Below are 14,531 nucleotides of genomic sequence, written 5' to 3'. Positions count from 1 at the left end.
GAAATGTAGAAGGTGCATTGGTAAGGCCAAAAAGGCACGACCAAAAATTCATAATGACCCACATGAGTTCTAAATGTTGTTTTTGGAATGTCTTCAGTCTTCATTCTGATTTGATGATATCCTTAATGAAGATCCAACTTGGTAAAGTAAATTGATCCATGCAATTAATCCAATAATTCATCAATGACAGGAATGGGAAATTTATCTTTAATAGTGAGCTTTTTGAGCTCCCTATAATCCGGACACATGTGCCATGATCCATCCTTCTTGTGCACCAATACTACTAGAGTAGAGAAAGAACTTTAACTAGGTTGAATCATACCAGCCTCTAGCATTTTTGCAACCATACGATCAATTTCACTCTTTTGGGAATAGGGATATCTGTAAGGCCTAATGTTTGGAGGAACACTGATCCAAATTTAAATAGGAACATAAAAAATTACAAAGATAACCATAAATATAAAGGTGCAACAGAAATAATGCTTCATTTCATTAATGTAAAATACTGAAATATGCTTACAAACAGAAATGGAAATAACTAGCTTGGGTGATGGGAACTTATCTCTGAGGAGAGATGTGGTGGCTAGATGCCTTTGAAATCTCTTACAATGAGGCTCAAATTCCTATTTAGTATTGAGAAATAATGGAAAACCCTAAACATCCAAAACCCTAACCCTAGGAGCTGAAGCGCCAAATTATGGGTCCCGTTTTGGGTAAACTGGTACATCAACTTTCCGAGGTCGTAACTTTGGCATATGATCTCCATTTGATGCGCACAATACCTCGTTAGAGAGATCTATCCGAGGACTACAACTTTGGGATAAGAAAAATCAAACCATGGAATTATGTTGCTCCCAATTTTCCCAAACAAAACATTGTTTAGGGCCTCAAAACGGCTCCAGAAGTTTAGGACCCAAAAAACTGCTAAAAATAGTAAATTGTGTTGCAATTAAGGAAACTAAAAAACTGAAAGAAACAATGGTGGGGATCTAACTAGAATTTGCGGGTGGCAACCAATATCCACCTGGATCATTCCTTGCCCCTTAGGAAGCAATGGTCCCCATTGCGTTGAGTTACTCCATGAGATGACGAAACTTTTGTTGAACTTGGTCCTTGGTGAGCCACTTTCCCTGGTGAAGGCGTTGGCCTACTTTGACAACTCGATACAGTTGGATCTTATGCTGGGGAGTGTGCTTGATCTGCATGTCCATGATCTGATCAGTTGCAGCTTGTTCCATGCAATCTAGATTTAACTCTGTTGGTGTGAGTTGTCTTGCAATGTCGGATGTGTCTAGTAATGGTGGAAAGTATGGCCGAAGGAAGTCCATATTGAACACTGGGTGTAGGCCAAGGAATGGGGGAATGCTGAGCTGAAATGAATTCTCTCCCAAAACCATGGTAATGGTGTAAGGACCATATTAGAGTGGTCTGAGTTTTCGATAAGCTCCGACAAGGTGTTCCTTTTGCAAATGCAACCAGACTTTTTCACCCACCTGAAACTTGTGTGGAACTCGATGTTGATCATGTCGCTGCTTGTACTTGCCATTTGATTTCTCCAGAATGTCATGCATCTAATGGTGGATATGTTGGATGTGCTCAATGAAGTTGTTTTACTTATCTGTTTCGAAATGGACATGAGCCGAATATGCCTGAGTATCTACAAATGGCATGGCCCCATCAATGGGACATAGTGGCTAGAATCCCAAGCCCACCTGAAAAGGGTTGTGGCCAGTCGAGCTGTGGAGAGCCTGGTTATAGCTGTGCTAAACATAGGGGAGGCTTTCATCCCATGTGCATGGATGCTTTGAGTTTTACATGCGCATAATGTGTACAATCACTTTGTTGACAACCTCTATCTGGCCATCAGTTTGGGGATGGAAGGCTGTAGACTTAGATAGTTTGGTGTCCAGCATCGACCAGAGACTAGATAAAAATGTATTGAGGAACCTGCTATCCTAATCTAAGATGATAGACTGTGGGATCCCAAAGTGTACCCACACTTGTTCAAAGAAGAGTTTAGTAGTGGCTTCTGCTGTGATATTCTTTTTGCAGGGTGCCATAATGGTCATCTTTGAGAACTTTTCGATGACCACAAAAACACAGTCATTTTCATGTTTAGTAGAAGGAAGGCCCATCATGTAATCCATGGAGATGGATTCCCAAGGTCAACTAGGGGTAGGCAGTGGAGTATAGAGGCCTTGCTTCTTGATGGTCGGTTTGGAAATGGTGCAGGAAGTGTAGGATCTGATGTACACCCCAACATCCTATCAAAGATTCGACCAATAGAAATAATTATGTAGTATTGCCACCATTTTCTCGACCTCGAAATGCCTAGCAGCCTGATTGTAGTGTGCTTCTCAAATCATCTTGGCACACTTTCTTGAAGGAACACAAAGGTGACCCAGGTGGCATAACAGGGCATCCGAGAAGTGAAAATATGGAACATGTTGACCCTCCAAGAGTGTTTGGTATGTGTGGCCAACTTCTGGATCGCTTCCGTAGAGAAGTGGCCAATCATAAGTCTCATGCCCACAAGAGTTGATCACGGTGGTTATCGCCATGATCGGTCGACTGAGGCAATCTACAACATTATTGGTGCTACCCTTCTTATACTTAATATTCAAATGGAACTGTTGCAGGTATGTGGAACACTTCTGATGGTGATCATTTTGCAACTTCCCTTGTGTCTATATGAATTGCAGGGGCCAGTGGTCTGTGTGGATGACTGTTTCCTTCCACAAAATGTAATTCTTCCATTGTCGGTAGGCCTACATAATGGAATACATCTATTTTTCATAAGTGGGATACTTCCGAACTGTGCCTGAAAGTGTCTCACTTTGATGTGCCACTAGATGCCTATGTTGAGTAAGGACTGCCCCAATAGCATAGTCAGAGACATTTGTCTTGATCTCAAATGGTTGTTGCAAGTCTGGTAATCCGAGCAATGGTGCCGAGCAGATGCGATGTTTCAACTCTGTGAATGCCTTCTGTTGAGATTCAAACCAAAAGAATTTTGGTTTCACTCCTCCCTTGGTGACTTGATTAAAGGGCCAAGTGACATGAGAAAATACCAACACGAACCTGCAGTAGAAGTTGGCAAGACCCAGAAAGCTGCGGAGCTCTATCAGAGTGCTTGGAGATGGCCAATCGTAAATGACTTAGATCTTGGCTGGATCCACATGCACCCCCTATTCATCAATAATGTGCCCCAGATACTGAAATTTGATCATGCCAAAAGTGCATTTCTCCAAATTGGCACATAACTTGTGTTGCCGCAGTGTTTGGAGAACCTGTAGGATGTGGTGGAAGTGCTTTTCCCAACTCTAGCTGAAGATCAGGATGTCATCCAAGTATAACACTACAAATGAGTTGGTGAATGGCTACAAGATGTCATCCATTAGCCTCCTGAAGGTTGCAGGAGCATTTGTCAACCCGAAAGGCATAACCAACCATTCGAAAAGGCCCTCCTTCGCTTTGAAGGTAGTATTCCAGACATTGGAGGGTTGAATTAGTACCTGTGATATCCTGACTTCAAATCGATATTGCTGAAATATTTTGCCACCTTTAGTTGGTCTAGAAGGTCATCAATTCATAGGATTGGATACCTATTCCAAAACAGTGATCTTGTTTAGCCCCTGATAGTCAATACAGAGTCTCCAAGTCACATCCTTATTCTGTACCAACACGAGCGGGCTCCCACAGGGCAATGAACTCGGTTAGATGTGACCTTTCTACAATAGCTCCTAAATTTTCCTCTTGATTTCATATTTCTCTACAATGGAGCACTGATATATTTGTCCATTGGTCAATGGAACACCTCGGGTTAGATCGATGGAGTGCTTGACCTAACAGCACAGAGGAAACCTTGTGGGGGAGGTGAAGGTGTCCTCACACTCCTACATGACCTTGTCCATCTATAGTCGTCATGCAGAGGGGCCCTGTCGAGAGGTCGTGGCCACCGTCTTCTTCTTTCCTTGAGGGCGTATCATCAGGAAAACAAATTTCCCAGTTTTTGAGATGCGCTTACTGCATTGCTTTGCAGTAACCAAAGAGATGATGGTAGGCAGTGCTACCTCTGGTATCTTGTACAAATTATTTCCTAAAGTAAAAATAACAACATGAGGCCTTGACTCATATACAGCATGTCACTTCTGTTAGCTACCTATACCAATAGGTTTCATATTTCATGATTGGCAATGAAAAGGTCCAAATATGCTCTGCTTTGATGATGCAAAGATCACATATTTCCATAAGAATACAATCTGTGCTTATAGCTTGATGGTGACTAAAATTTTGATGGATGGTCCAACAGCCTAATCTGGATCATGCCATGTTTTGAATTTTCAGTTGTAGAATAGAGAAAGAAGTCTGTCCAAACTGTTTAATCTTGGCAGACAAGTAGTTGAGGTAGAGAAGAAAAGGCTCCCAACAGCTTAATCTGGGACCTTGGAAGAAATAAGGGTAGAAGTAGATAGAAAAACAAAAGAAAAATCCAAAGAAAAGAAAAGGCAAGTAAGGGTCTGCAAGCCTAAGTGCACCCTCCAAGAAGAAACAAAAAATGCTAGGCAAAGTAGCTGGGTAAGTAGATGGGGTTGCAGAAGTGGTATTCATTTCAGATTTAACCTTGATGGTCAAGATGAGAAAAGAAAAACAAAGAAGCATGTCTAACTTCCCAATTATCCCTTTTCCCACTCATTACTAACATCCCCTCATCAATTGAATTGCTTAGAAAACTTGAGGTTTGATGGTGGTTTTATTCATTGAAAAGCCACAATTCTTGTCTAAAAAATTCTTTTCATTTTGATCTACTCCCTAAACTAAGTAAGTTTCAAGTAAACTTAGTGATTTTCCCCCTCATTCACATATTCCCCCATATTAACTCTAACTCTATTATGTAATTCCCCTATGTTACCCTTTCCCTAGTATTATTAACACCATGGTGTATAAATCCCCAAACATTCTATAAATAACCTCCTTTTTTAGCATTATAGCTAAATATGTCTGTCTAAACGAAGACTTTAGTCCACCTGGGACTATGGTCAACCCTGTCCTGGGGCTGCTCTAACCTCTGGTTATGAGCAACAACCTCTCCCCTAAGCTCTCACCTTCCCTCTGCTCAGAAAAACCCAAAAAATCCCCAAAAACCTTGCTAAAAACCCCTTTTGTCCCTTTAACTCGCTTCATTGGTAAAAATACTCTAAAAACCCACTTTTCTCCTTTATCCAAAGTCTAAGCACCGGGCGCATTTTGACAAAACTATTCATAAAAAACCCATTGTTATGATTCCAATGGTTCGGGCGCTATACGGGTTTTATTGAAAATATATTAAAAAACCATCGAAATTCTTCATACCCCAATGATCTTCCGCTAAGCGCGCATCCCAAAAAATACATTTTTTAAATCCCGCCCCCTTCCGTATCGCTCGATCACTTCATCAACCCGTCAGCCGTCCGATCGAGCGCCTCTGATCGGACGGCCCTTATGCATATTGGGTTGGTCCCCACGCCCGACAGTTAGTGCCCGAGAAACTGACGAAGGGTTACGTCAGTCCTCGGCCACGCGTCACCTTCTCAGTCTCTCGGAGCGGCCTCTGACAAAACCGGGCCATATTGTAAGCGGTCCGAGAAAATTGTTACCACTGTTGCACTTACCGCCCGGTTTTGCTGGTCCCATGTCATGCCCACGTCAGAGCCACGTCGCCGCCACCCCGCCGTCGCATCACCTCATTCGTCCGTCCCTTCGCTGACATGTCCGCCACTTCAGCATATCCATGGACCAACCAGGACCTGCCACATCACCCGGTGACGTCATGCTGATGTCATCCGACTCCGACCCCACCCGATGACGTCATGCTGACGTCATCCCAAAAAGGCGCCAATATGACAAAAATCTATTTTTAGGCCAAAATTTCGTGTTTTTTCTACTTTTGCCAAAAGAGACTGTTGTTGTTCCTGCATGTGTTTGACGACCATACCAGCGCCAACCTGCACCGTTCGACTCTGAAACCGCGGGCGCCTCCGTCGTACCTGCATTTGCAACTGTCAGTGGCAATCCGCAAGGTATTTCTCGAAATTATTCTCTGCACCTGGTTTTTATCCAAATTTCTACAAACAAACTGTTAAGGGAGTGTTAAAACACTGAATTCACCGTCTAGTATCCAGTAACCTGTACCTATTTCCCTCTGGCAAGGCAACAAACAGTTTACGAAACCTGCATTTGACTGAAACAACCTGAATTCACAGGTAGCTCGCGCAATCGTGAGCTAGAAACCTCTGCTGGCTAAATTCACCATAGAAAAGTTCTGGTCAGCCCTGCTATTTGTCTTTATCAATCCGTTAAACAGTATTTCAATTGTTGTGTGCTCAATTCCCCCTCTGGTACTTAAAATTCACACTTTCATTGTAAGGAATCACCTCTGTGTTGTTCTTCTTACTTCAACCAGTTCACCTGCAAGTCAGAAGCTTAATAGACCATGGAAACTCCAATTGCACTAAACATCAAGCCTCTCAATACCCCTCACAGGGAGTTAGAATGGAAAGCTCTGGGAGATATGGATTATCAGATGTTAGACTATTTTCCATTAGGCTCTAAATATAATATTCAGTTGCTAAATGAGTTGAAAGCCCAGCACCTTAGTGGAGTTGATATCCTAGGGATTTGGGACTCAAACTTGCCCATCTACAACCTCCCCCAGGTAAATCCTATGCCAGAATTGATCCATAGATGCCAGGAGTGCTATGATCCATGCCAAAGAGTTGTTCTCAGCCCCACAGGCTCAATTCTGTTCCATATCACCCCAGAGAGCATAAATGAGATGCTGCATTTCCACACTGCAAAACCATTGACCCCCCTCTACATGCAGAACTTGATAAAGAAGGGGACTAAGTTGTCAAATGACCAGATCATCAAAATCAATCAGCTGTTCATACAACCAAGCTCTGAAGCCATCAGAACTCCTCCTATTGGATATGCATACTTAAATGAATTGGGCAGAATGCTAGTGGATTTGATCAGCTATGTCCTAGGGTTCAGGGGAGTGGAGGATGTGGATGATAGTATAATGGAAATGTTGTCTATATTCTCTCCTGGAAAGCCTCCAGCTGTACATTATGACTATGCCACATATATTGCAGATAGGATCCATGACCAGCTAATGAACCTGCAAAGGGAAAGACTGTTCAGATACACTTCGTACATTTACCATCTATTCTTGTTTTATCAACCAGGCAGCTTCCTCATTCCCCTGAAGAAAGTTAATTCCCAGGGGAATCCAAGGTAAGTTGTGTTTTGGACCTCTGTTTTTCATTGCACCTCTGTATCACCATACACATACTGTGAGTTCATAGACTTGTTCATTCATCCAGCTATGACATTATTGTATGGTGTTTCTCCTCCAAGGTTAACTGATGACATGAGGAGAGTTCTCCATCTCTCCAAAACCTACAGCATTGGTAATTGGTACTTTTACCAACACCACACAGTGATAAGAGTATATGGCTGTGAGTTGAAGCCTTATAGGCTGCCAAGGTATGTCCCTATGAGACTTTTTGCCCTAGAATACTTCAGGCAATTTGGGAATGCCAACTACCTCCACTTCCAAAGCAAGAACAAGAAGGCGCAGTTGAAGGTAAGGAGCCAGCTGGGCGCTTTCCTATATAACAAAAGAGAGGAGGGATGGAAAGAGGCAAATAGTATCCTAGAGGCCCTCAAACTACAAACTAGTTTTGAGTGGATACCCTATGACCCCAATCATTTTGTTTCCCTCAGGAGGATAAAATACAAATTGGGTACCTATTCACATATGAGGCTACCTGAGATTGAGCAGTATGCCAATACATTGAGCTGGAAAAAGGGCACCCTAGAAGAGGAAATGACTAGTGAAGAGCTGCTAGAAAGAGAGGCTAGGAATATTCAAAAAGAAGCTGACTTGGAAACTTGTGGACAGGTCCCCCTCTCATATCAAAGACAACTTGGAGCAGCTTCCTCATCCTCAACAACACATCAGCAAGCTGCCATGAATACTCCACAGACATCCAACAAAGGCAAAGCAAAGCATATGGAACAGCCACCTCCTATGACTGAAGAGCAAATGGAAACACTAGTGCAACAACAAGAAGAAATGATGCAGCAGGAAGTGCAGCAACAAACACAACACCAACAGCAAGAAGAACAAAGACAGGAGCAGCCTGTCCAGCAAGAGCAAACAGTGGAAGCCCCTAAATCCTATGAACAAACTGTGCCTCCAAGGCAAGAAACTTCAGCTGAGGCATCAATCCTCCAAACTCCACAAAAGGAGGATACAAGCAGGAAAACGGACAGAGAGACTCCCCTTACAAGATCAGCAACTCATGGGGAGAAGAGACAGAGAATCAACCCTTCTCAGAGGAAGAAATGCCAATGGGACAGTCTTTTGGTATGGTCCCACCCAGCAGGGAAGCATCAGCAAGTTCCTTTCAACAGGAACAGGATAGAGCAATGGGAGGAGAAGTGAGTTCCTCAAATCAGCAAAGGGAAGGTGGACTCAGCATTAAACAGCAGTTCATCGACATTAAGAGGAGAAATGAGCCCATCAAGATACAGCTGCATAACCATCTGTTAAACATGGCTCCCACCAATCAACAAAGACTCATGTCTGCATCTGATGTGCAGGAAGGCAAAATGATCATGAGTCATTTTATGCCAACAACAATGCAACCCCAATCTGCCTCTGACTACTTGAGGACTAACCTGGAGGTCCTTGCCAAGGATATCCACCCAATGGACAAAATAGAACTGCACAAGCAAACGGGTGAGATGGTCTATGCTTCCCTGGCAGACCAAACATTGGATAACTACAGGCTACAAAATAGCCTTAACAACACAGCTGCTCAGCTTGAGTTGGAGAAAGCATCCTCTCAAGCAAAGGACAACAGAATTAGGTCCTTAGAAGACATCATCATAGAGATTGGGCATGATCCCAAAGATATCAAGGGCATACAAGAGATATTAAAGTTGAGGGATGCAGACATGGCAGCCTTGAGGAGAAAGATCAAACTCCCAGCCACAATTCACCCTCAAACAGATGATGTTTCCCAGCAAAGACATGATCAAGAGGCCACAACCTTGTTGGTATCTCTGTACAAGCAGCTAATCCAAACTCAAGAAAAGCTGGGAGAATCGGAGGCTGCAAAAGCAGCACTATAGGCAGCCTTGAAACAAAGAGAAGAAGGTCAAACCTCCCAGCCTTCTCCTGAAGTAATCAACCTTGAGGAAGCTGCTCCAACTACTGCTCCTCCTCCTCAGAAAACAGAACGTACAACACCAACTACATCGACAGCTGCACCAACAACAGAGCAGACTCATAGTCTGGATATGCAGAAGCTTCAAAATGAAATTCAAGTCCTGGAAGCTCAAATGTTAGAGCTTAAATCAAGCTAAAGAATCTTTGGCTAAAGTAAATGAAAGGTATGATAAGAGCAAACAGAATGTGGCTGAGAAGGAAAGAGATATAAAAGCTCTCAAAAAGAGAATAACTGAGCTTGAGAAAGAGCTCACACTAGATAAGGTGACAGCAGAGCTCAAGACAGTCCTATAGGCCAATATTGGCCAGTCCATTACTGATCAGTGGCAGTTCATTGAGACCATAGATGAGCAGTCAGCGCTCATTACAAAGGCAAATAGGGAGATACACAGAGCAACAACAAGCCTTGGCAACATGCCTGATGCTGCCAATAGGATGATCAACATATTGAATAACAGGACAAGCTCTCAACTGACCACCATGGGAATTGCTCACAGGACTGAGACAATCTCAATGGTTAAAAGGGTCCTGACATTAAGAAACCTGGTTGGAACATTAGAAAGGAGAACCCAAGATATGCAGACCGAAATCAACAGGTTCATGGACAGGTTTCAGGTGTTACAAAACAGAGGCCTCCCCAACATACTAAGCAGTGTGGGAAGACTGCTTACCCATGAAAATTATGCTAAAAGGGTCAATGCCTTTGCTGCAAGTCAAATTGCAGGACAGCCCAGCACTTCAGCAGAATCAGGGCCAGCATCAGGGCAGACTCTCTACAATAGGGTGGAAAACCTGTTTTTCATCATGAACGAGATCAATCATCTGTTCGATGTGCCTCCAAATTTCTATAAATATACAGAAGCAGATGAAACCATAGAGGCAATTGTGAAGCACCAATTGCCCACACAGGAAGTCTGGAATAGATTGACACAGCTAATATTATCAAGCCAGAACCTGTAATGTCAAGTTTTTTCAAATTTATAAGTGATCATACACACGGAAAATTTTGGTAGATAAGCATACAAAGGAAGGATGAAAGGCTGAGCCAACTTAGCAGGGCTATTCGGTCACCACAACAGCAAGCACAGTCACAGGTGGCAGGGCCGAGAAGATACAGCGCAGCAAACGTAAAGACACATTTTTCAGCATTTAAGCAAAGCATTCCAACCGACTCAGTGACCTCCAAAGGTCAAAATATCCTCTGACAGACTTAAAGAGCAGTTATGTTGTATTCAAAGCTGTAATAACTTCTTTTCTACTTTTCTGTATGAAGTAATGAAGATATTTCTCTCTTAGATGACTCAATGCCTGAGATATTTTGTATAAACATTTCTATAAAGTCCCCTTCGCATGAGTTTGCAAGGGGTGGTTGTTGATTTCATTTCTATATTTCGGTTGCTGTACAACTCTCAGATAAATAATACAAAAGGTGGATGGAATTTCCAAAGCTCTGTGTTCCTTGATGCACTGTGGTGGCTGGCTGAATGTTACAGGATTCCTGCATGTTTCATAGCACAATAAGTCTTCTTTAAACCTTTGCGTTAAATGTTTTCTAGTCTTTCATTTTCTTTCATGTTTGTGAGTTTTACACTTAATGGCAAAGTAAAAGAATAGTTCCAGGATTTAATCACAGATTACCCTGAACTCAATCTAAGCTGTTATAAATGTTTTCTTCCAGATAGAGTAAATAAGGTGTAATTCTTAATTGCTACACTTTCAAGCTATATCTTTCACTGTGATAAATATTTTCAAGAATTCAAGTTTGCTCCTGAGGCATCTATCTTTCCCCACACCCAGCTTTAGTGGAAAATTCTTAATGCTTTCCACTGGTTGTTCACATGTCACCTCATAATCTAACTTTGTTATATGAAATATTTAAATGGCCCTGTAATTCCAGTAAATCACTCAAGGTTTCTAAACACTTGTAGCCACAGACTCCATTGCCCAATGAAATAAACTTATCTGCAAATTGCACACTTCAAGTACAGAAAGATATCCCTCAACCAAAGCACAAAACTAAACACCCTCATTTCATAGCTAGCCTAAAACACCATCAAAACAGAGACAAATTATAAAGAGAGAGCCCTCTCTGATTACAGTGTGGCTAGGCACTGTAATCCAAAGATTGGTTAGTGGTTACCCCGGCCGTATTCCCTTGGGAGTCATAGGGAACAACCTGGGTGTTAACATAATTGGCGACTCCACTGGGGACTTCTTAGGATTTTCCAATTTCTATACATCTCTCAAAGCTGTAAATCAAGCCTGAAAATTAGTCAGGAAGCCTTCAAAACTGTTTCTGTATCACATTGACAGCTTTAGGGAAGAGTTTTTTCATTGAGTCTTCATCTCAGCTTTGGAATATATATAGCCATTCCAAAATCTTTATCCAGTCCTTGCAGATATAAAAACTTCCTATAAAATCCTAAAAAACAGTTAGAAGCTGGCTCCCAAGAAAAATCCACGGCACACTAGGGCAAATCCTGACCCTAATCCACCCATCATTGTTGATAATCCAAATACCATCCCTAGAAACATTAGGAGGCAGCAAAGGCAGGAGCAGCCTGCTGATTTAACCTCAGATTTAGATCATCCCAGCCTTATCTCTACCCCATGCAAGGTCCTTTTCCGGTCTACCCCTAGTTCCCCTAGTTCACCATCCACATCTCAAAGTCCTCCTCTCACATCTTCATCCACTGCACATATCCCCTTGACCAACACTCTAGGTTCACCCTTACTTGTCACCCCTGTGGTACCCACTGTTCCTATTATCCCAGCTGCCCCTGTTAATCCTCTAAACCCTGTAAATATGGCTAACAGATATGCACCCTTGCAGATACCAGCTAATGCTGCAGCTCTACCCCAAGATTACCAAACCAAAATCTCATATTTTGACTCCAATGGCCCTCTGACAGCTGTCCAGCATGCTAAGAGGATGCAAGACCATTTTGAGACCTATGAAATAGATGATGACAGTGTCAGAATGAGGATGTTTGTTCAAAGCCTAACTGGGGATGTAAGAACTTGGTTTAGATCCCTGAATGCAAACTCCATCACAACTCCTGATGAACTGTATCAAGCCTTTACTAGCAGATGGGAGAAGAAGAAGGATCCTCTGCACATACTTGGGGAATATGACACTATCAAAAGAGGTCCCCAAGAGACTGTTTTGGAGTATTGTGCAAGATTTAACAATGTATATAACGCGATCCCACAAAATTTAAGACCTCCTCCTGATTTAGCTTTGTACAAATTCCCTGATGGTTTTGACCCTGACATGGCCTATCAATTGAAGGAAAGAGATCCTCAATCCCTTGCAGAGGCCCAAAGGGTTGTTGTTACAGTGGAAGCCAACCTAATTGCCAAAAGAAACAGGGCAAGGTTAGAAAAGAGGACTGTTTTCAAAGAGGAACCCTCTGCCTTTGATCAGAAGCTGGATGCAATACTCAATGGAATGAAAAGATTAGGTGACAGAGTGGAATCGGTTGAGAGAAAATCATCATGGGAAGCACCACAAAACAACCCTCCTAGGAATCCAAATTTTAGGAGAACTCAAAACCCAAATGTTGGCAAGGCCAGTGCTGACCAAGACATAAGACCCCCTTTCCAAGAAAATTATGCAGAAACTTCCACATCAACAGAGCCCAATGAAGATCCTGAGATTAATTTAATGGGTCTAGATGGTGAAAGTCAAGTTTTCTTAACACAAGAAGATCATGAGGATGATGAAATCAAACTGTTCCAAACTAAATCAGGTGAATCCTTTGACTTTAAACAAGGCTATGACACTGCTGTTTATGAAGTCCAAAACAATACAAGCTGAGGAGCAGAACTGTGAATGTAAACCAGCCTGAAAAGATAAAGGATAATCAGCAGCCTGAAAGAGTCATAGTCACAGAGCCTAATGACAAAACAAATTCACCTGCAGAAGAAGTGATTATTGTAGAGATCACTGAACCACTGTCCTTAAAACAGCAGCCTGTGGCCACTTCACCTTCTCAGCCTAATTTGAATGTCACTCCCCAAGAGATGAGTAAAAGAGGCAAGTCCCAAAGTCAAGATAAAAATCAAGAAGAAGATTTAATGAACAAGGAAAGGACTGTTATCCATAACCCCAAGACCCAATCTGAAAAACCTTTTGACCTAGAGACTGAAATTGGCAAACTAAAGATAGCAATTCCTCTCTCAGAACTAGCCAAGCATGACATCTATAAACTACAGATCAAGAAGTCCCTTCAACTCACTAGCAACAAAGATGATGTCAATGTGCTGGATGACACCCCAGAACTCCTGTTTGGCCCAGAAGTGGATGGAAAAATGGTAGTCACAGGGGTATTACCTTTTTATGTCAGCTTACACATTCATGATAAAATACTACATAATGCAATGTTTGACTCAGGTGCCTCTCACAATCTCATGCCAAAAGCAGTCATGGAGAGATTGAATCTAGACATAACAAGACCATACAAGGATCTATTTTCCTTTGACTCCAGCCAAGTCAAGTGTCTGGGTCTCATAAAAGATTTATGTGTGTCTCTGGTTCAATACCCAAACAAGACAATCCTAATGGATGTGGTAGTTGCTGATATTCCACCTAAGTATGGGATGCTGTTATCAAGATCTTGGGGAGCTAAACTCCAAGGTTCCCTACAATTAGACATGTCATATGCCACCATCTCTGTTTTTGGGCAACCAAAAAGACTGTACAGAGAAACACTCATGAAATACATGGTCAGCAGTGAAGAAAAGCCTCAAAACTTTCCCATATATGCTGTCCATTCAGACATAGACTCATACATTCTCTTCAATGACAACACAACTCCCTCAAAAGGAGAGGTTGAAACCAAGATACTCATACAGGAGGAAGAATCAGATGAAAGAATCACCACCCATGAAACAACAGTCAATCAAACACTAGATACCGCTGCTGTTCTAAATATCAAGCATACCCAATCAAATGATGAAACTGTCCTAGAAGACAAGCTAGAGGAAAAACCACAACTTCTACTCACATTGCCAGCCCATGAACAGATCATTAAATCTCCTTCCCAACAGGATATTCTATGGTTCCTTGAATTTGATGGCTCAGTCAACAAGTTAGGGGCAGGAGCTGGAGTTTGGGTACACAATAAAGAAAATAGTCATGCAGAAGGCAGAGCCTATAGATTGAACTTCAGATGTACTAATAACATGGCAGAATATGAAGCTCTTTTACTAGGCCTCAAGTTAGTAAAGTTCTTACAAGCTGCCAGGG

Source organism: Pinus tabuliformis, chromosome 3_1 (genome assembly GCF_031772625.1).
Source record: "Pinus tabuliformis cultivar Carrire ecotype Pingquan chromosome 3_1, CPIR1, whole genome shotgun sequence".
NCBI classification, from domain to species: Eukaryota; Viridiplantae; Streptophyta; class Pinopsida; order Pinales; family Pinaceae; genus Pinus; species Pinus tabuliformis.
Note: the sequence above shows the minus strand (reverse complement) of the source record.